Source organism: Aulonocara sp. 'chitande type north' Nkhata Bay, linkage group LG3 (genome assembly GCF_057382095.1).
Source record: "Aulonocara sp. 'chitande type north' Nkhata Bay isolate Kocher_YH1m ecotype deep benthic linkage group LG3, A_spYH_male_GT1.1, whole genome shotgun sequence".
Classification (NCBI taxonomy): domain Eukaryota; kingdom Metazoa; phylum Chordata; class Actinopteri; order Cichliformes; family Cichlidae; genus Aulonocara; species Aulonocara sp. 'chitande type north' Nkhata Bay.
Window position 1 is genome coordinate 45,746,574 of NC_141346.1, and position 23,908 is coordinate 45,770,481.

The 23,908-nt window shown below is 40.8% G+C and overlaps 1 protein-coding gene across 21 annotated transcripts in view; it reads left to right on the forward strand.

The window, feature by feature from the left end:
• Window positions 1-389: 389 nt before the first annotated feature.
• The window catches only part of LOC147335864 (receptor-type tyrosine-protein phosphatase delta-like), a 418,922-nt gene continuing 395,403 nt past the window's right edge, over window positions 390-23,908 (forward strand). For all 21 annotated transcript variants that reach the window (XM_086283190.1, XM_086283253.1, XM_086283206.1 and 18 more), the window contains exons 1-3: window positions 390-529; window positions 732-847; window positions 1,022-1,057. The gene's annotated coding sequence lies outside the window, so the exon portion shown is untranslated. The remainder of the gene's footprint in view (window positions 530-731; window positions 848-1,021; window positions 1,058-23,908) is intronic.

Consider the following 23,908-nt stretch of genomic DNA (forward strand, 5'->3'; position numbering starts at 1 on the left):
CGCCTGTTTGGTAAAGCGTCTCCCTCGCTGACCCGCTTGTGATCTGTGTTGCTAAATGTAGCTCCTGAACTAAAGTGAGGCCCCTGCTTCAGGGTTTATTTGAACAATTTAGAGCTGTCAATGCACAACATGCACAATGATGGGCTCGTAGCTCAGATGGCAGCTTAACATTAACACTGAGATTTTTTTAAACATTTGATAATGAGGGTATACACTTGGCTCCAGCTTTTCACAGTGCTGGGAAACATCCCAGTCTCAGCAGCTCTTCTAGCTGGCCATCAAGCGGCCAGACTGCGTAGTGCAGCTTTGGAGCGCAGCATCCCAGGTCTCCTCTCTCCCCCCCTCCCTCCCTCTCTCGCTTTCGCTCCCGCCGTCGTCGGCAGCTGTGTGTGCGTGCGTGCGTGCACGCGCGCGCGTAGAATCCGACAGCACGCCGGGACTGCGTTTCCTAAGGAAAGCTCAGCTCTCAGTTTTGTGCCCGTCTTATTGCCGCTCTCATTGTCTTTGTCGGCAGTGATAAAGAGAGCAGGTACCATCTGTCCATTCCGCCAATTTATTGCGAGTTGCCTTTTTTTTTATTGTTTGCTCTCCTTCACAGATGTTAGGTCAACACTTTTTGGGTGGTGGTGGTGTTGGTGTTGGGGAGGGGGGGGACTCCTGGTTCTAACGGAATTTGTTGTGGCTTCTTCTTCTTCTTCTTCTTCCTTTTTTCGGTCTCTTCTCTCTTTCAGTTCATTCGGGGGCCTGTTTTTGGAATAAGAAAAAGGCATTGCTGTTTTCTGACTTTGAGTGAAGAAAGAAGGGACTCCTCTGGAATTTCCTAAGGAATTTATTCGGACAGCCCATGGTAAGTGGAGATTTTTGTACACAGAGATATGTACATATACATTTATTTAAAAAAAAAAAAGGCTTCACGTTTGAGAAGACACCCAGCTATCCATTACTAAGTTGGTCTCTTTGAATGAAAAATAACAACACGAAGCGCATCCCTCATTTTTTTATTTTCCTTTTTTATCTACAGTTGCGAGGGCTTTGCATTCTTCCGCCTGGGTATAGAGTAAGTAGTACTTTTTCTTTTCGTATTCTGTCAATTGCAGCCGAGAGCGGCTCGTCATGTTTTCCATGTGTGGAATAAAGTGTCGTTTTTTTCTGTGTCCGCTCCAAGTTCTGTGTCGTGCCGCGATGTGAGTAGGAGCCCGGGGTGTTTTTTTTTTTTAAATTTCATTTTTTGCACATCTTTGCTTTGGAGGGATGTTGTGGAGAATGTGGCGCAAACGCAACGTGCACCGGGCTGCCGCTCGCTGTTACACTCCAGATGGCGGCGAGATATTTAACAGAATTTATATCGTCAACATTTATAACACGTACTGCGCTCACACGGACACACAAAATAGAAATAGAGAGAGAGACAGGGGGAGAGAGCCATCTTTGCCCCGAACGATGCTCTGCCCGCTCCGGAGGATGCGCGGGCACGCATAAACAAGCTGGAAATGTGTGCGTGTGTGTTAAGGGGGGGTTATTCTGTGCCATAGTTGTGGGACGTGTTGAGAAAGTTTGGTGTAATGTTTGCTTCTGCAAACTGAGACGATTTGCTTAGTCTATCTATGAATGCATGCGTGCGTGCGTGTGTGCGCGCGCGTTGATGCGTGCCCAAGAGCTCCTGACTCAGGTGGTGTAGCCGGTGGGTGGGCTGTGACTCACCCAGTTTACCCATTTTGCTGCTGTTATCTGACAGGCTTTGATGCCAGATTTGACTGGTGACTGACAGTGGCTCATGCGCAGTAGTGTGTCAGGACATGCCTGTGTTTTTTGTTTTGTTTTTTTTATTTTTTTATTTCCTCCCTCCATCACTGCCTGATTTGGGCGTTCCATAATTTATGCGATCCCTTTCCTGCGTTAAAGAGTTTTTCTTTTTTTCAGACTACTACTGACAAGTGATTCATATATAGCCAATTACCCGTGATTTGCACTCATACTTTGCAGCCCGAGGGAAAAAAAAGAAAAGTGGAAAGCCTCTAAAAAGCAAGATAATGAAGTGAAAAGTTTGTGGTTCCTCGGTATTTTGTAGCAAAGAGAAGCATTCGCAAATGAGGGCAAGGACAGCCAGTCAGAGAGATGTGTCTTCGCTGGCTAGTGTAGAGTGACAGGGGGCTAAGTGAGCATGACCATCAAGGAGAGGTAATAGCATTACGGTCTGCCAGTCATGAGGCAGTGCAAGAGATACTGTTGCATTTCAAAAGGAACTAAATGGGTAAGCAGAGGAAACTGTGACACAGGGTCCACTAAAATGTAACGCATAAAAAAGGCACTAATGTGGCTCAGCAACACAGTTTTTATTCATGCAGATGAGTTTGTCTTAATATTAAGCTGCTTTATTGAAAAAAGACTTTACTCATCCTAGTTTGGAATGTAATTAAGGGTTGCTTATCATTATTCTAATCCCTAATGATCTGTCAGTTTAAATATTTGTGTCTTTCTTTCTTAAACCAGTTCAAATTAGAAGGTAATCACGTATTATCATTAAAAAACATCTCTAGTAGAAGTAATTATATGAAGGTAATAATGTTGCCAAATCTAGAAGGAACATCAGGTGAAGTGCTCACACCCTCTTTAGATGACCAGCAAATTGCAATATGGGAAAAAGTAATGCTGAAAGTCAGTGGTCACGCAGCTCAGGTATCCCTGTGAGTAAACACACATTTGAGCATAAAGCGGATTTGAATCATTTGCTGCAAAGCTTTCCACAGATTAGTCCTAGGTAAGATTGCCCCCTCCCTCCCTCCTCCCTCGCCATCATCACTTCATAAACTGGAAACATTCCGCAGCTTTTCCTCCATCTTGCCTTTGAGTGATGCTCCCAGACCCACTCGCCAAGCCCACATCAATCACTGCTGGATGGGATTTAAGCTGTGGCCGGAAATCATAAGCAGGAGAAAGACAGGTGGGCTTGCTCACAGTTGCGTCCTCCACGGTGACCCCCCCACCAGATCAGCATCCAGCGTTGCCAGCTACAGAGCTGCACTTCTGCCACTTCTGCAGATCCTTTTCTCTCATTAATTATGCCCTAACATAGTTTGCTCTAGTGTGACCGTGTTGACAACACACCCACTTTTCCTTTTGCCTGCTTGCACGTCCCTGGAGAGAATCAGGAATAAGCTGTAATTATGGTTTATAAACTTCATCCAGGTGACATAATCAGGGCATGGCTGAGACAGCAAGGGGCTGTCATAACAGCTGGTAATACATGTATAGCTGTTTTTCCTTTCATTCCTCAGACTGTCTAACTGTACTGAAACGTGTTTGTCACATGGATGCGCCGAAAACAAGCAAAACTACAGCATTCGTGTAGGTATATATGGATTTTTAAAGAAAACGGGCACACACAGTATCGTGAAAGTGCAAACAAGGGCTAGTTCTCTGCAAAAAAAAAAGAAAAAAAAGTGGGCTCAGTACATCTATGGAAACGTAGTGTCTATATTATCTTCGTGCGCTTGCTGTTAGGAGCACCTTGATTGCGGTCCAAGGCTCGGCAAGCCGAACGCCCGGCTCCCAGGGGCCGTTTTATAATGAGGATGCACTGTCAGATAATTAGATACACCTGGCGCAGGCGTTTTCAGGAAATTTTGATTCATCCCAAAATAAAATGCCTGCGCCTGCCAACATGAAAGCAAGCACAAAAAAAAAAAAAAAAATCCCGCTGTCACATTGCCTCTCCTCTCATGGTGGCAATGTTTTATTTATTTATCCGCATCTTAATGCTCTTGGATGAGGCAGGCTTCATTTTGTGCTAGCTGATGCATGGGCTGCCAAAGTTCCACGTCTCTTGCAGAGCGAGCTTCTCACTCATGAGGGTGTCGCTGTCCCTTCATGGACACAGCCTCTCCGAAACTGGATGTTCTGATGCCGTCACATTTAACAACTCCCTTGGCTACTTGGCACAAAATGCATCTCATTGAGATTCACACACGGCCACATGACAATACAAACCCATTCCCCGCGTGGATGTGCGCGAACATGCGCGTCACACAGTCTCAGATGTGGTTTGTCACATGACTGTTAATAAGAACAGGATGATATTTATCCCCCCCTCCCTCCCCGACAGTGTGTGTATTGACCTTTTGCGCTTCCTTGATGATATTTCAATACGTACGTGAAATATTGGAGATTTAGGAATTTGATAGATGCAACTAATCAGTTATTTTATGCACACTCTGGAAGAATTGAATGATGAGTGGAATTCACTTCAGCAAGCCGGCACACTCGCACACATTTATTCGCAGGCCCAATGCACACAAGTACAACCTTAAATGTTTCGTCTCTTCTTAGCTGTTGATTAGAAAACGCTCTGTGAGATGAAACCCTCTCACCTGTGCTGTTTATTTATCAGACACCGGGCTCCAGTCATAAATCAGACACTCATTAAGTTGTTAAACAACTTTTGCCTCGTGCAGGAGATGTCAGTGCTATTAAGTCTGATGTATGTGATACAGTAGGAAGGTGAGCCGTTGCAGATTGCTCATGTTATCCAATTAAGAGCGGTTTATTAATCCTTTTCTTTCTTCACGCTGGTCACATTTTAATTTAAAAGCCCAGCGTTGATATTGAAGTTAATGTTAAACAATAAAAAAATAAATTAAAAAAAGGCATTACAAGTGATCAGGATAGACTGATGTTATATAAGTGGCACAGATGAAATGTACTTTTTTGCCATCTGATAGCTGGGTAACCACATGTCAAGTCTTATCTGAGAGCAATCAATATTTGCCTTCTCCAGGTTAGAGCCCAGTAAGCCTTGATTAATGACTACAAGTTTGCATCATAACACGCCAACAAAAAACACTGAGTCTGAAGTCTACAAGGGAATGTACAGATCTGTTTTCCTGGCAAAATTACGTATTATTGTGAAGATACTGTAAAGTTTCAAAAGATGTCCTTGGCCTGTGCAAGACCTGTTCTTGGTTATACAACATGTTTGTGTGTGTGTGTGTGTGTGTGTGTGTGTGTGTGTGTGTGTGTGTGTGTGTGTGTGTTTTTGCAGTAGCAGCAGCTATCTGATGCATGGTCATGTATCGTAATGTTTTTCCAACTTTGCACCCTGAACCAGACTGTGTAAGAGGAAGAAGGAAGAAAACTGTTGAATGGACAGTGTTGTTAGATGAAATGTGCCGTTAGCTAGCATTAGCCATCATAACCTGCTTATTATACTGCACGTAAACAAGTAAGACTGTAGCAAATCGCTTCGAGTAATAAACTGAGGAAAAAAAATATCATGTTATATTATGGAGACTGTAAAGTTAGCATAAGTGCTCCTAGTGTTAGCTGTCGAAGAAATAAGATATATTTTATAACAGTCTGAAGCATGACAGAGTAATGTAGTCTTTCTTTTTAAAACTCTGGGCACACTGACTGCCAAAGTATATGTCAACACATGCATTATTAAAAGACAAACAGTTCAAATCATTGACTCAGTGTTATCTGAAGAAGTAGCTAATGCATGCTAACAGCTAGCATTAGCCACCATAAGCTGCTTACTGTACTGCAACAAAACAAGTACGATTGTAGCAAATCACTGTTAGTAATAAACTGAGAAAAAGCATATCATGTTAATGATTGACCTAATTAACAACGAGTAAATGAAACAGCATGCTATTTTGCTTTCAAAGGTGAATTTGGTTTTCTCTGTCTGCAAATCATTTTTAGATTAAATTTAGAGCAGTTTAAGTTGAAAGAAAAAAGGTTTATTTAAGCAATAAAACTAGTTTTCAGGATCTGGAAAGGATGAATTTACTCTTGTTTTCTTTCATTTAGTTATTTAGCTGAAATTGCACATTATATTAAAAAGACTGTAAATTTATGATAGGTGCTTTCAGTGTTAGCTGTCCAAGAAATATGATATCTTTTATAACAGTCTGAAGCATGACAGAGTAATGTAATCTTTGGCTACACTGATAGCCAAAGCATACGTCAACACATGCATTACTGACTCAGTGTTATCTGAAGAAGTAGCTAATGTATGCTAACAGCTAGCATTAGCCACCATAAGCTGCTGATTATATAGCAGATGTTTGTAGCAGACAAACATCTGATGGAATTATATTCAGGAAAGGCACAATTAATCAAACTTATTATGGGTTTTTAAATTATTTTTTATTATTTTATTATATTCAGGAAAGGCACAATTAATCAAACTTATTATGGGTTTTTTAAATTATTTTTTGCTAACTGTAGCATTAATTACTCATATATGACAGCCACCACTCTCTGGTAATACATGATTTAAGATGAAGCTTAAATTCAGCACCTCTATTAAAAGATGATGCAAGCTCTATACCGTCATGTGATCTGTCAATAAAGTTGCTTTTAATTTCTTCCACCATTGGTGTTGTAAATCTTTGGCTAGTCCACAGTATTCCGTGCAGTACTGAAGGGTGTCATATTTTTGACCTACACAAATGCAATTCTGTAATATGTAAATTTCATGGCATTTCAATGAATTATTCAGGGGTGGTTCATGATGCATTAGCAGTGCTAAGTATTCTTTATACAACCATATGATGGCAGTTATGCTATCTGTGAGATGATGTTCCTTGTATTTCTGCTGAGCTTTAATTTGACCATGGCTGTCTTGATCTTGAACCAGCAGAAAACACTGTTTGGTTAGAGTGCTTTTGTTGTAAATTTGCTGTTACCTAATTTCTCTAGCAGTGCTTCTAATCCAAGCTCAATCATGCGTGATTAGAAATTCATCTCAGCCGCCAACGTTGTGGTGGATGTTTTCCTTCCCTGCTCGACTGTCGGCTGTATTGTTGTTGTAGAAGGAAAATCTGGTCTGCATTGTGCTGTTAAAATTGAAAAAACAAACAGAAAAAAATATTAAATAGAAAAGCATTGCCTTCTTGCTCCCCTGACATGGCAGGAAGTGACAAAACTGATGGATACCGACCAAAGACAAAGGCAAGAGGAAAATGCTATAGATGTGCTGCCTTGAGTCACAATGCCTGTTGAAGTAGGGTGAATGCGAGGATTCCTGAATGTCATGCAAAGAAATGCAAAAGCAATTGGAACTGCAGGCTTGTTTTTGTTTAATTGTCGGGAAAAAATCAATATATTATAGTAATGAAATATGAATGATTGGAATAATTCTACAAAGCTACTATTTTCTGCAAAGCTGCTGCACTGGAGTTGGCTGAATGGGCATTCATGATATCATCGCCTTTACCGCTAGTTATTTCGGCACGATAGCGTCTAGCTGCGATAGCGTCTAGCTGCGATTTCAGAAGCGTAAACGCCAGTGTAATCTTACAGCCTGACCTTTATGTAAGCCACGTGTACAGCGCCAAGGTGTTATTTTACCTCCATACATGTGATTGCTTTGGCATACCTCAGCCATCTGGCATCTTGTGAGAGTTTAGAGGGCACTGGTATGTTGAATATTGGCCTTATAGTCTACTGGGATATGGAGGCAAAGAAGAAAACAGAAAGGAATAATGCAGGCAAGCTGGAGCCAGGGTACTCTGCACAGTTCGATGCTGCTGCCTCTACCCGACATGAACAAGAGAAATCAATTAGACCTACTCGGTTGCTATCCAAGGGACTTCCACCATGGGAAAGGGTAGAGCGAATCAAAGCATTTGGAAAAAACAAAAAGAAAGTAGCAGAAGTGGAAAGTGAACTCGAGTGGCAGCTTGTGGGCTTCTTTGTCAGATCATCCGCCTCTGACCTAAAGATAAGATTCATTTTCTCTGTGTACATCCCAGACTTGATTATGATTCCAGACACTTTCCAATCTCTCTTTCTCTTTTTTTCCAACACCGATGCCAACTTTTTTTTTCTCTTACTGTCCTTTCAGGTCAGTAATGAGAAAAAAGAAAGGCTGACAAAAATGCACCTTATAAAGGATACTTTGATGAAGCCTTAGCTGCAAATAGAAGAAATCTCAGTTGTCCCAGCAGCCTCAGATTCACACTATTAGATTTTTATATTCATACCTTGAACCCATTCCGGTAGTCACTTGGAGGTCACTGTGAACAATATTTCTTCTGCACACCGTGATGGGCTCCACATTATTGTTTTGCTGAAGAGAGGAAACAAGTTAAACTTTTTAAGGGTTTAGTTTTAGAAAAGTTTTTATTTGGTTTTTATAGGGGGGGGAAACTGTCTCAGGTGCCTTAAGATAAAAAAAAAAAAATCTTCATATTGGATATGAAATAGTCCAACCACTGTGGTAGGATCAGTGAGGCTTGTATCCACAGCATATAATTTATTAATAGTATTTTACAGCCAGCTAAAGAACAGCCCGAGTGTAATGTAAGAATATGCAGAGCCACGGCAAATATAGAGATCCCGTAAAGTCCACTTCCCAAATTTGACTAAATAGATATTTCAACTCTATACGTGAATTTCCCAAAAAATCCTAGAGAAAATTCTTGAATAGCTGCCGGAGATGAGGCAATCACATGAGGCAGCTCGTGCTTTATGCATATTTTATTGAATGAAGCTGAGCTCTGTTCTGTAAATACAGAGGTTGAGAGTGCACAGCATGGATTTCATAGACCCCAGCGGCCATATTGTCTTTGATCAGACTGAAAAAGGACATGTTTTGATCAAGCTCTACCTTGGACATTTAAATCAAACCCCTGACAGAGTCAGCAGCTCCGTGGCTGCAGAGTGTAATCTCCACACGTAGGAGAATGTGGACATCCCTGGAAGTGTGTTCGAGCCTATTATATTGTACCTTTTGAAATCTTTTTCTCCCCCTTTCCCCTTGATGAATATCTGCCACTTGGTGATAGTGGAGAGGAAATTCAATTTGACAAAGAAGACCTGTCTCATGGAGTCTTTTAAGCGATTATGATCGCGCAAAGTCAGCAATGTAACAGACCTGGAAGGATTAATGAACAAGATTTTTTTTGCCCCCTGTGTAGCGATTTGAAGTTGAGGGAAAAACGATGACCACGTCCTCAATAAATGAGTGACATTTCAGCTTTAAAAGTTGTACTCTGTCTGTAATCCTGTGTGTACAGTTAGCTCAGTCCCCCCTGACAGAGCACACATGTAAACACAGCACCCCAACCTCGCACTCAGTCCTGCTGTAGGTTTGGCTGTGGGTGCTCGGCAGATCCCTCGGCATCATGAGAGAATAACAATGAGGGTTTTGGGAGGGATCAGTTCCCCAGCAAAGAGCCATACTGGGTAGGGTTTATGTAAGACCCTGGCTTCCTGAGCTCTCTGCCAGTTTAAGACGACAAACAAATGGTACCGAGGATACCGATGTTGCCAGAGGGGTGGGTGGGAGGGATTGCATCTCCTCATGCTCTCCCCACTGCTTCATCCCCCCCTTCACACAAACACCCTCCCTCTGTTCATACCCGCGCCTGGTTATGTGTTGTGGCTTGTGATACTGGGTCTCATGTGTATCCGTGCAAGTCGAGTGTGCTTTCACGCCATTTGTTGGCTTTGCAACGCTGTAGCCCACTTTGAAGCCACTGCCTTTCCTCGTCATCCTCTTCACTCTTTGTTTTCCTCTTCATATGTTCCAGTGAAAGAAGGCTGGGATCTGTCGAAACCTATCCTTTCTTCTGTCCAGCTTGTCAGCTGTTTTTCCCCCCCAAAAATATCTTTATTTATTTATTTATTAACGGGTTTTTTAGGGTAAGCTGCCGCAAAGGTTCCCTCAGCCTCGACACCAGAGTGGTTCTAAAAACGTCCGAAAAAGACGGACGCTAAAGCGTTGTCCTTTTTGGATAATCTAATTTCGCTTTTTTTCCCATCAGTGTTTTCTGTTTCCACTCGATGCAGCGTTTCTAACGATGTGATTCCCATCATAGCCTGACTGCAGCTTGCCGAGGAATTAAATTATCTTTCATTAATTATTAAAGCATTATAAATAGAGCTAGATGTGCTTAACCCAGTTTAAGTATCTTTATAAATAGCTATTTCTGTAGTTATTTCTACAGAAATCAAGCCTGGGATAAAAGAAAAAGTGAAAACAAACACCACATTCACAATCTGTGCTGAGAGACAAACTTACCTAATCGTGATTAAAGGTGGTGAGGCTTCTTGATTTTTAACCTGGATGCCCAAAGGTGCCAATCCAACTCAGGCAAAGACTCATTGTAACAGGGATGGCAACACTGCATCCAGCTACAGATAAGACAAAAGCCTACCATCCCTTGACGTCAGGTGTATTTTTAGTAAAAGCATCTAGCACGCTGCATGTGTGCCGTCTAGATTTCACAACAGAAGGCATCACAACAGAAGTCCGCTATTTCAGTCGGATGCATCTGGACTGAAAAATGCGGATGATGCGTTAAGCAAATATCTTTTCCTGGTTAAAAGTTACAGTACTGAACATCAGCTTTAAAGACAAACTGGAAGATTAAGTCAAGTCAAGTCAATACATGCGGATGAAAGTTGATTTGGGAAATATCCCAAAGACACAAAGCGATGCCAGAACTGACACAAAGAAAAGGGCAGCTTCTCAATCATTTCGGTCCCTGGATGCTACGAGGAAGACATATTGCACGCAGTGTCTTCTGACATGCAGCAGTCCAGAACAAGGCCTCCCTTTTATTCCTGCGTAGCACAGAAATACACCATAGATAACATTAGGATCCATTGAGTTGGGAGTAAGGGAAAATCGATGCAAGGTGAAAATTAAATTTGGCCCAAAGAGCCTTTAGGCAGAGTGCAATTTGAAAACACATCTTTTATTTTCCCCCGGGTGTCTGATTGAGGCTGGCAGGAGATGGACAGTGGATTTAACGGTCATAGAAAAGAAAAAAAAGCAGCGGCATGTTGCAAGCAAAAAAGGGAAACACCCTCCTCTCACTTCTAATGTGCCTCCCCTTTGATTGTCTAATTCGGTTAGGGCCGTGCGTCCCTTATCGGATCATATCAAAGGTCAGAGGCGTCCTGTAGACAAATCAATCTCCCCGTCTGAGGAGGTGCAGAGGAAGCATGGATTGAGAGAGAGAGCTGATCCATCTAGTGGGTAGAAGGAAGGTGGGTGAGGAGAAAGAGAAGTGGGGGCAAAGAAAAATTATGGCATCTGCTGCTCGGAGAGAAGTGGGCGGGGAAGGTGAGATTGAACTGTTGACTTGGGGAATGCAATATGCTCTGAGAGAGGGGAAGAAAAAAAAGAGAGAGTTGACATTATAGCTCACGAGATAAGTGCAATTATTTGAGAAGCTCTGGCACATTATAAGCTACCGGACTAGCACACAGATGAGCCGTTAGTGCGTTCCGAGTTGGTCGGACTGTTCCAAAAACAACATGAGTAGTTTAAAAAAAGAAAGAAAAACAGCTTTGTGGTGGCCACCACTGCCTAGCGGTGTTATTGCTGTGTTTTAATAGGTGTAATAGGGCTGTTCGATATAACGATATATATTGGATGACGATATATAAAAACGTCTATTGTTTCATTTTACGCTATCGTTTGTTTCGTGGTGTCGCAAAATAAACTGTTTACGGCAATATTTCTTCACCGTTCTGATGGTCACTGTAGTGGCTGCATTAATTTTTTAAAGTTCTCTCTTTCTCTTATATTTTATATAACCACAGTACGGACGGACAAGCGCCTGTTTTTATGTGTTGTGGTTAGCAACAACGACACCATCGCGTGTCCGCTTGTTTATGTTCCACATAAACCTTTCACAATAAAGCTCAAGATCCTGTTGAGACTTTTCAAAATAAACTGAATCACGTGAAAGAGCAGATTATTTACGGATGAGAATTAAAAAAGAACCGTCAGGTGCTAAAAAATAGACCTTAGACTCAAACTCCAGCTACATGACGCGCAGCTGGAAACACTTCCCGCAAGTCGAGCTGCCCGAGATTCACATAATTTACAGAAAATGTTACATTTTTATGATTTATATCGTTAGAATTCTTATATCGGGATATGAGATTTTGGTCATATCTCACAGCCCTAAGGTGTAAAGATAATCCAGTGGTTGCACTTTGCTTAACGCTTGGCTTCCCTCATATAATTTGGCTTCCCTCATACAGTTGGAGTTTGTTTACAGCGCTTCAGTTTCGTGCATTAAGCTGTTTTGATAGCATCTTGTGTGCAAGGTCACAACTAATGCTGATCAAACGTGCAGTGCTGTCATTATTTTTTGCAATGAACGCGTCTTTATTGAGCTCTGTATACAATTTTAAATCTATTACACTTTTGGCTATATTTTGTGAAGAAAAAGGTTGTTTTCGCCGCTCTTGTTAAACCACTGTTTATCATTCTTTTCATTCCTGAACAACCCTGAATATTTTTAACCAGTACGCCAGGCCTCTCAGAATGCCCATTAACAAATAGTCATAATTAAACCAACGATGCATAAAACAGTCCGGTGGTGAGCAGCAGTCTTGGGCAAAGTTTATAGGTAAATATAAATCATCCACGGTTTAATGCCAACTGCATGTTTAACTTGGTCCCGTTGAGTGCCTAATTAGTTCAATTACTTTCAACCCTGCATGGAGTAGCGCATGCAGAATGCACCCAGGTTGCCCTCTGATCTTTTTACATTAAATGACAAGCGTGTATTTCCTCCTGTAAGATTAAAACTCGCTGTGTAATAACTCACCGGAGCCTCCCCTCCAGACACTGCTGCAGTGGTTTCAGCGTGAGATAATGTTTGCTCAAGCAACTCTCAATGAGATTCAGCGCTCTGGTGACACCATTACTCTAAGCTCATTGCCTAGTCAGGTTGGGTGGGTCTACCCTGCCTCCGAAAGTCAAAGCACAAAGGCGCCAGAAGAGAGAGCACCTCTCGAGACAGATTACATGTCTGCGGACAAGCGAATAGGCTTGCACTTCACCTCTGCCTCAGATGAGCCGGTTATTATCTTTTCGTGTTTTTTTTTTTGTGTGCTCTCGCCGGTCATGTAATGCATCCAGGACAAGATGCTCGCCTGGCAGCCTGAGCAGGTGGACGACAAGGCAGCTTACACATTTTCGCTAATAGCAGGCAGTCAGGGAAACGTATCTGAAATGAAGATGATGGCACAAGCCTGCAGAGGAAGTCAAAGCAGCCTAGGCCTGAGCCAAAGTGTTTTAAATGGATTACACCAGTGTGTCATTGCGATTACACGCTCCTTGCAGGGACCGCGACAAGATGAATTGTATTTTATGGCTTTACAGCAGATCTTTTTTCTTTCTTTTCTCCTCCAACTTGAATGCGTGTTTTCCACTACTACGTAGTGTGGTCTGAATGTGGGATTGTTTTTGCCTTTGAACTACCTGACAAACAGTTCATCATCTTTTTTTTTCCTTGTGGGGACTTTTTCAGTGTATCTTAGTGCTGAACCACTGAGTGGGAATACATAGATACACACACACACACTCGAGTGAGGCTGAAGCACTAGAACTTGCCCTCATTTTGCATTTGATGCAAAACATACTGTGACCCTCAGAGAGCCTCCAAAAACACTGCATGCTACATACTAATGCACATGGCAGTTTTTCTCTCTGCCTTTACTGTGGGCCCAATCATTTTTTACTCCCTGCTTAACCTGTCCCTGTCAGACATCGAGAAATTAAAACATCACCCATCAAGCGTCATGTTGTTTACACGCCCGTGCATTTACAAGAACAATTCGACTCAAATACACTACCCACCACGTATCGAACAAATCAATGTTAAAATGTAACAGCAGTGCTCCCTCCAATGCTAACTTCATTACTGCAGAAAATCATCAGATATGGCTAAGTGTGCGAGCAAGCAGAGAGGATTATGAAACCTCCGGAGTCAGGGAGAGCGGGTGTGTATGCGAGTGTGTGTTTGTGAGAGAGAGGTTAGGCCTCAAAGGAGTCCATTAAGTAGAGAAAGGGCAGAGGGTTAAACACCAGAGAACACCACATGACCCACAGGAACATATGTTCAAATACACACTCGCACACAAACAATTTACTTTTGGAAGCATGATACTTATCAGTACTACAGTATGAGGCTACCCACCTAAACCAGAAACTGGGAATTGCTTTGAATACCTCGTCTCAACTCTCTCTTGTTCTGTGATGCACACACGGAACAGTAGACCTGTTTAGCTACACTGTTTTCAGTTGGTGTGATGTGGGGGTGTAGTACATCTGGCAGTTTTGCTAGTGGACATAACCGACTGTACGAGCCTGTGTAAAAACTGAGACCATAGTTATTGCACGAACACTCATAGCATAGTTGCTATAAAGTCCATACATGGAATTAGATATTGTATTTACCTTTATTTACCTTTTTTTGTGATTGTGTTTGTTTTTAAAATGATATGAAGCTTTATACTGTAGTAACAATGTAGCATTTTGCAACCCTGTTTAACCTCCTAAGACCCGAACTCTTCCACGGCATGCATTTTTAATTTCTCTTTGATATTTGGGCATATTGGGGCCCGAATCGTGGCTCAAGAGTTGGGAGTTCGCCTTGTAATCGGAAGGTTGCCGGTTCGAGCCCAGTCTCGGTCGTTCTTCACCCGTTGCCTACTGGTGGTGGTCAGAGGGCCTGGTGGCGCCAGTGTCCGGCAGCCTCGCCTCTGTCAGTGCGCCCCAGGGTGGCTGTGGCTACAATGTAGCTTGGCATCGTGAATGGGTGGATGACTGAATGTGTAAAGCGCTTTGGGGTCCTTAGGGACTAGTAAAGCGCTATACAAATACAGGCCATTTACCATTTATTGTTCAAAGATAAGCTAGCTGCCCAGTAGCATACTAGTATTGTAAAAATCAAATACAAATCAAGACAGTTATTAATAATAAGCATTATTATTATTATTGGCTATTTTACTTACCTGATAAACAGTGCTGTTGATTCCATATGGTAAAGATTATGCTATTGGTAGCAAGCAGTTGTCTTAGCTTAGAATGAAGACCGGCACTAGAAGGAAACAGCTAGCCTAGCTCTTGCGTGCTATAGCCTAACAAATTACATTTTGTTTCATCAGGTCATTTTGGTTTGATACAGCGATTTCAGACAAGCAGGAGAAATTTTAATCTCAGTTAAGCTTTGGGTTTATTGTTCAAAGATAAGCCCAGTAGCATAGTAGTATTGTAAGACTCAAATAAAAATCAAGACAGTTTTTAAATCTTTCAGTTGAATAAAAACATAAATCTAAATGTTACAAAGAAGTTGAATGTTAATTTTAGATATCTATTAACTAATAAATTCCTTATATTTCTTGTTTTTCTGCTATTTTGGCTAAGTTTGCATCACAGTAACCTACTTGGGACATGAATTCTCATGAAAACATGTAAGCTATTATTTGAAATACATGGAATGCCGTGTGAACTTTATAGTTTGTATATTTAAAACATGGTAACAAGTCTTCTTTTACTGCAAAATGTGAGTTTATGCTGTTAAAGAAGCTAGGTCAACCAATGAAGACGCAATTAAACAGGCCATTGTGGAGACAATGTTAAAATCTGGCTAATGATATAACAGGTTGCTATCACAAACTCTGTTAAGTGTTTCACTTGGTCAGTTTTTAAACTGTTTGTCACAGAGCTCGACCTTGTCTGCCCTTAGAATTAAAAAAGTCTTTAATGTCTTTTTTCATGTGCCTTTAGGACTAACCTGGGTTAAACTTGTTCTTCGAGCTAATCATAACACCAGTGCCTGGGAATTTTGGGAGTCTTAACAATGGCCACTGTGTGAGCCTATTGAAAACCATACAAATTAGTCTCTGTACTGTTGGCCAGTGGGACAATGTATTCTGCTAGCTTTATCACATCTTGCCCTGTCCTGCTATTAATCTTGTAGAATGTATGGGATGAATTAATGCTCTGAGGGATTTGTGAGGCCATGGATATGGATTACACTGTCTAACAGTATATTTGAATTGGTCTCTAAATGTAATTCCACTGGACTAAGATAAAATTCAGCCGATAAGAGCCAGCTGTAACAAACCGCACTGCTGTTGGCCCTGTCACTCTGTTGCGAATGGCAAAATGAAGCCTTGCTCTCATAATTTATCTACAAGAGCTCTGAAACTTATTAAGTAGAGTAGTGCAGTTGGTGGCAACTGGCTTGGAAGTCGTTTTGTTTTGCTTACTATTCCTGCCTCTTGCCTTTTATTTACTTTTTGCTCCTCCACACACAACTATTTACTTCGGTACATACAGTGCTGTGCACCAGTCTCATAGTTCTCCAGGCTTCTCGAAGGACATTCAGAGCTCTTCTTTGAATGTTGACTGCATTTTGTTCTATTCTCTGTCAATGTGATCCCACTCTGCTCCAGTAATGTTGAGCTTCGGGCTCTGGGGAGGCCAATCCATGACCGATGGCGCTCCATCGTGTGTTTTTCTATCCAGGTTTACTTTTACTGCATTGGCAGTGTGTTTGGGATCATTGCCATTCTGAAAAATGAAGCTGCTGACAATCAGAGATTTTCCATATGCTGTTGCATGATGGATCCAAATCTTACTTACTTTTCTGCATCAATAATTCCATCAATCTCAACAACATCCCCAACACCACAGGCTGATATGTATCTGAAAGCCACCTCAGAGACATTTTTTACAGAAGGCTGCATACGCTGTTGTACCTCCCTCCTTACCTGAAATTTGGACTCATCACTTCATAAAGCCTCTGATTGTCAGTCCAGGTGTCGTGTGTAATTTTCATTACCTCAGCATTTTCTCCCCGTTTCTCTTCCTTAAGAATGGCTTATGACAGCCATTCTTGACAGCCACCCTTCCACTGAGACCATTTCTGATGACACTTCGGTGACTAGTACTTGGTTGACACAATGCACAACATGCTGAGAAATTCAACCTAGTGGTGGAAAAACACTATTTTATATCAAAATTTCAGTTATAAACAAAAACTGCCAGTAAGTTGTTCATTATATTTAGTCACAGTGGTTAGATGCATTTTTTTGTGCTTGAATGAGTCATAGGATAGTGTTAAGTGGCTTAACAAACAAAGAAAAAAACTGCCTGAAAATGGTCTGGTATAAGGACTTAAAATGATTGTAGAAATGGACAATCTTTAAAGACAAACTTTGAAAGCTGAAAAACTATTGCACCGCTTGATTTTTTTTTCACGGTTTAGCTGGACACAGTAAAACCGATGATATTTTAATAGGAGAGAATGATGATCCAAATAAAAAGGGTCAAACGTCAGACTCTACTCTGGTATCATAGCACTTCACAAAACTGGCAACAATTAAATTTACTGAATTGGTGATAGACATCTTCGTGGTTCCCTGCTATTGAATTCCTTTAAAGTCTTTTCTGCCTAATATTATATAATATTATATGTCTGGACAGGTATAGATGAAATCTCGTTAATTTACTGAACATAAATACGTCGGCTTTCCAAACTATTTTACCCATAAACTGTCGACGAACACTTTTGGCTGTTTGTTCTGTCTGGCTGAAGCAATAGGAAGCCATGAAGAATATAAGCTCCAAAGGAACTTTTCCCTCCACCGATCACACAGACTTCCCACAGGGATGTCTAGACTTTAGCTACTTTCCTTCCTCCCCCTCACTTTTTCTATTGAATTACATCAGATTATTGTATCATGACATAATTTCTCACGATGCTTCCTTCACTATAAAATCATCACTGCGGTCTATTTAATGCTGACCTACTGTGAATTATTTCTTTTTTACTTGCTGTAATTGAAAATAATGCTCTTAAATGACGCTGTAAGGCTCGCACATTTTCTCCCACACACACTGCAAACATTTCCTCCTGCTTTTTTTGTATCCGTCACATCGGGAGACATCAATGTGTCATGTGCATTCCAGGCATCAGCACACAGCAGAGGCAATTTTAAAACAGTAACACACTGGAAAATCTACACTCTCGGCGGTGCCTTGCAAACGACACAAGTGTGCAAAAATATGGTTTCATTCTTTGTTTTTTCTTGGAGAGGTTATTCCTGTTTACTTCTTTAACCCGCTGAGGCACACTGAGGACAAATGTTTGTAGCTTCTTGTGGTTTTTGGCAGGCCAGCGTGCGCTAACAGCAATTACGAGTTTCAAGCCAGGGAAGATGAGAAAATAAATTAGCATGCAGCTCCAGGCTGTGCCACAATCATGGTGCATCTCAGCTGAGAAACACTAGCGTTCACATTTACACTTGCATATTAATTAAGTGCAGTAATGATTCACCAGAAACACTTTCCCTACCCTCGTGCTCCACCTCTGCTCTGTCTTAAGCAAGGTGTTTTCTCAAACACTTGACAAACGGGCAGTGTCGTGAAAGGGAGGAAGGAAGGCAGGGAAGAAAGATCCAACATTAAGCCGGCTACCTGCCCCACTGAGCCAATGAATTTTTCATAAACTGTCCCCAGAGGTTCATAAACACCGAAAGTGAGAGCAAGAAAAACTGCGTTAGCAGGAGACAGGAGGAGTGGGCGGGGGGTCCCATTTTGAGGTCTTGAGATGTTTTTTTGCGTCGAGCGTGGAGAGAGTTATGCTGTAGCTGAACTTACAGGGAGGTGGCAGCACTCGCAGCTGTCAACAAGACTTCGCCACTCAGTGTTTTTCTGTGCTCAGAGCTGACCCTGCCATCCATTTGGCCCCACTTTATGATTACCATAAATGCCTGGATTGCCTGCATAAAAATGTGGAGTGGAGACGAGGGCCTCTGCTTCCATTAGTGGCCTCTTTTTACTGGAAGGGCCAAGTGTGTCCCTTGGGTAAGGCCAAAACTCTCACTGTCCTCTACAGTCTGTCAAATAGACTCAATCAAGGACTGGGCTAAGTGGATAGCTACGCTGATGGTGATGTTCATAAAGTGATTATTCATAGAGAATACATTGAGTGTGTGTTTAAGAGATAACAGGGGGCAGGAGTGTTTCCACAAAAAGGAGATCATCCTTTAAAAAAATAATACAGCTCAATCAGCGACGGTCGTTTTTGTTTTGCTAAATTTTCCATCCAATCATAATTTAGAGATGCAGGATGCTGTTATTAAAAGGATGTCTTAATTAGATGCACTTATACAAACAAACAAGCAAGCAAGCAAGCAAACCCACTTGAATGCATTACTGTGTGCTATACTGTTGCAGACACTGTTGGTCTTTGGCTTTTACCATACGCCCTGAGATGATTAGAGTAATACGTTAAATTGACATGACTTTGGTTGTATTTGCCTTAATAATATATTTAAATCAATAATATAATAAAAACAGAAAAAAATTGAAGCATTTTTGTTAATTATAGGAACTGAGGAGTGCAGTTAGATAAAATGAATGTGATCACTGTCCATCCGCATAGACGTTTTGGGTCATTTAGTTATTCGTGAGTATAGCTTCACTAGCAGATTATTAAAGTTTCCAGGTGCTACATCGCTGTATAAAGTGTTACTAAGGAAGCACATATAATGACATTGCCTTGTCTTGTTCAGGGATTTAAATTTCAAATTGCTCTTTTCCCGCTGATTTAGCAGCAGCAACTTTTCTAAACAGCTCTCGGTAAGGAAGAACTAAACAGGAATCCCAGCAATAATTCAAAGGTTGCACTGCATACAAATTCACAACCAACTAAAAATACATGCAAAGAAGCTGCACAGCAACTGTTGTGATTAGCATCGACTGTGCAGAGAAGCGCATTCGCTTTTTCCTAAAGTGGAGAGATTAAAATGTGAAAGCAACTCTCCGAGGAAGCCATAGGAGAGCGGGACAATAATATATGCAGAGGGAGGGGAAAAAAATCTATTATGAGCATGATGACGAGAGATCAATGTTGCCTCTTATTCCCAGTGACAGACTGAAGCTAATATACTAATTAGCATTAATGCCACCGTGGTATAAATTGAGCAGGCTTTATTTTTAATAGTCCTGATACTGTCTGTATTAGGCAAAGAGTGAAAGTCTATAAGTGTAATCTGCCCTTAGGCATCTGTGGACAACAGCGGAGTGAAACTGGAATACCTACTGCTACCGTGTCTGGAGTCAATAGCCTTTTTAACCCAAATAGCCTAAGCTAATATTTACCGCATAGTGAATCAATAAAAAAAGAAAAGAAATTCCAACAAACCCTGAGCCATTTTTTAATTTTAAGGACAGATGAGCCTCTTCACATAGCTTGGTCTCAATGGAGCTATTGCTGTAGACAAGGGCAAGGGGTAGTTGGATCCACGTTGCTTTATCAAGAAAAAAAGGCCAAACATATTTAACTATGCCAATTATGATAGAGGCCGACCAATTTAGTATTTTTAAGATTTGTTTAAGATTTAAGTCCAAAAACTCGATAATCTGACATATCAGTTGATATTTTTTCTTTCAAAAATATACACTTATTTCACTGATATTTATCATGTAGTTGTTGTTTATTTACTTGTTTAAGCTTGGCCTCACTCTGCTCAGTTAGCTCGTTCTTGTGTTTGTGAAGTTGTTGCCAACGTGGAGGTTGCATTGTGCCCTCTAGTGGGCAAATTGTGCAACGTCAACACTCATAAAATAGATGTAGGGTGTTTCTCCTATCCCGTCTTTGTTTTTTTAAAACAACAAAACAAGATTTATTTACCAATATAAAATACAGAAACCCGTAGATCAGCGAATAGCAAATAATTAATATCGGCCAACAATATAAACAGCTGAGAAACTGGTTGGGCTCTAAATTCTGATATGCTAGCACTCAAGGTCTAAATCGTTAAACAGACAAGTTAGCTTACGAGTTTTTAGATGTGATTCTTTTGTTGGTAGTTGATATTTTGCAAGGTTTACGCCTTTCAGTGTTTAGACCCTGCATTTAAGCAAAACATATCTAATCTTTCGCAGTGTCAAAAAGTTTGCAACCTAATTTTGAGTCCAGAGTCGCAAAAATATTTTTCACAATATTTTTTTTCCTGATAAAATAAAGGCTGTGACTGCAGCTTTGAAAAAAAAGAAACGAGATTCTGTTTAAATCCAGCTCGGTTCACATTTTTTTTCTACATCTCTTTACAACATAGTCTGACAATAACCATAGGTTCTTTTGTGCGAGCAGAAAAACAAAGCAGTTAACTTACCATGGGGTTTATTTCTGGGACTTTTAGAACAGTCCAGGTAATGCATTTATTATTATTACAGCTGTATAGCAATTACGTAGCTTACTCAGAGCTCCATAGCTGCAAACTGTACAGAGTAAGAAATATGTTTGATTTGAAGCCCTTGTGAATATTGATAACCAATATCACTTGACTTTTGTTTAGTGTCATTTAATGCCCTCGCCAGACTTTATAAATAAATAATATCTACAACACATCAGTTCTTTCAAAGGCTTATGTGCAGAATGCTATAATCAAGACTATTTGGACTATATCACATACACTCGCATAACCAGCAGTTGTTTACTGTTAAATTATCAATCGTGTAAAAAAAAGGAAGAAGAAGAAAAGAACAAGATTGGGCCAGGGAGTGTTGGAGGGGAAAAACAGCTGGGAGGAGAAACAGCTAAGCTGCTGAGGTTGGGAAGTTTTTCCACAGCTGCTGCTGGCTAACAGCAGCAACAAAGCCAAAAGCTGGGATTAAAAAAAGCTGGTGGCTTATGGAGCTGACTTCTATTAAGTGAATGCAATTTCTTACATTTCTGAGACACGCGTTTGTAATCTAACCGATTGGTCGCCAGTGTGGCGCAACACGAGCCACTGAATTTATTCCATGTGCTCCTCTTGTTTATACTTTAAAGTCTCAATTTGAGATTTTATAAACATATATTAATTGAATAGATAGACAAGATAATACGTCTTAAGGAAGAGATAAAAGATAAAGGGTAAGAGCCAAGGTTTAAGCTAAATTAGAAGTGTAAATAATTAGCGTGATTATTTGAAACACAGCAGGAAATATATTTAAAATGAGGTGGATGATGTGGGGTGGATGGTATTCTTTACTTGTGTTTTATTATAGGGTTTTATCTTCATATATATATATATATTGTCGGTGTATTTAACTGAGTAAACTGTGTAAATAGCTTAAGGCCTCATGGCTCAAACATATTCCTATTGTAGTAAATGAAGGTAATCGCATATATTACAAAAAGATTTTTGGTGTGTATATCACGTAAAGTTTGAGAAACTCCTGAACAGAGGGAGCGCGAGTGACCGCACAGACCTGTAACCCTACAGCTCTGTGTTTAGCCGACCCGAGACAAATAGTCTATAGTCACACCATCTGACAGAGAAAAAGCATGTCACTAGATTCCACTGCTGCTTCAGTTACACTGGACCTGCTTGCAGATCAATACTAACCCTGCCAATGACAATGTCTGTGTTAATGCCTCAGGCCGCCGCTGCTGCATCCAGCCTCACAAAGCCATTTTGGCAATCCCTCCCTCTAATTACACGTGCATTCTTTGTCTTCTCACTGTCCATTTTCTGCAACAAGCTTATAGCACGGGCTAAAACCCCTTCATTTCCCAATTTCACTCACCGCCACAGATTGATTAAATATTCATTCAGTTATACTAAGAATGCCAAATTTCAGATTTAAGTGTGACAATTGCTAATGCCGAAATGGTGGGCTGCGTAATTGTGTGCTTCCTGCTGCACAGTAATCATGTGCTCATGTTTGACTAACCGTGGTTGCATCCAAGTCAGCCACCTAGTACCTGGGCTTGCACAGACAGATGTGAAGAGAGCATGCAGGGGGGGTAGGGAATTAAGAAAAAAGGAAGATGGAAGGTGGATGAGCAGCAAAGAAAGCTGAACAAAGAAATAAATATTTTTGTGTGGATATGAATTATTCAGGTGCCTCACAAAAGACAAAACCACATTACTGGTGCTGTTGTGCTCTTGATTCTTTAGTTTTGCTTTTTTATTCTTTGTTATTTATTTTTTTCATTTGAATTGCCAGTTAACTTAATGTTTCATGAACTGGTAATTTTTCATGACCCTCAAATGAGAAATCCCTGTTAATAAACAAACAGAGGCAAGCTATTAACACATAAATTTGTGCACAAAGTGACTGACAGGAACTGTCAACTGAATCTGTGAAAAATAGCTTTAATAGTGTAAGTCTAGTTACTAGCAGCTAGTAGTTTGGGTATTTCAATTTGCACATTGATCAACAGCAGGTTAGCAAGAAGTGTATTGTACCCAACAATTGCTGTGTGACAAATGTTTGCACACATGCACTCAGATACTGAATATTTTCACTTTTTAAGTTTTATTAAATCATATTATTCATGCTCTCTTCTTGACCTGCAGTTCATAGGTTTTGTCACAATCAAACACAGCAGGCATCACAGAAAAGAAACAGTCCTCAGTACAGTGGTCTTTGTAATTAAATTAGTTAAGAATTAAACCATAAAAGTGGTTATAATCAGGGGTGCACACGTTGCAACTTCTTATCCGGTGCGCGTCTTTTATTTTGACAGCGAATGTGCACCCCTGGTCATAATGCAGATTTTAATATGGGCTTAAAGGTTTTTAGGGTAGGGTATAGTTGTTCTGTTTTAAACCAGACTAAACCTGCAAGCTGCAGGAGCTAAACAAAGAAAGCAGACATCTTGCAACCTCTAAATGAGCAAACTGGTGAGATTAAAATGTCATTAACTAGTTGTTGAGGTAGCAGGCCCCTAGCTTACCTAGCGTGATTCTTTTGGATAGTTTGCTTGAATTGAACCCTTTTAGGCAGGTGAATTCAGTTAAAATTAGTTCAACTCGTCAAGATCCAGAGGCACTTTATATTGTAAGGTAAAGACGCTACATTATAAAAGAGAGAACCCCAGTGGGCAGACACTGAGGCAGGACTTGGTGATGGTGAGGAGGAAGAACTCCCTTTTAACAGTATGAACAGAATTGGGCTCAGATGGAAGCGGCCATCAGCTTTGACTGGTTGTTTTAAACCAAGACTGGTGTACATACTGCAGGAAAATATCTGCACAAATCCTTTAAGTGTAAGAACAAAACAAAAAAAAACCCCATAATGCACTGAACTATTAATACACTGCAGTGTCAGGTGGTGTCTGAGTGGGCTTTATAGTAACAA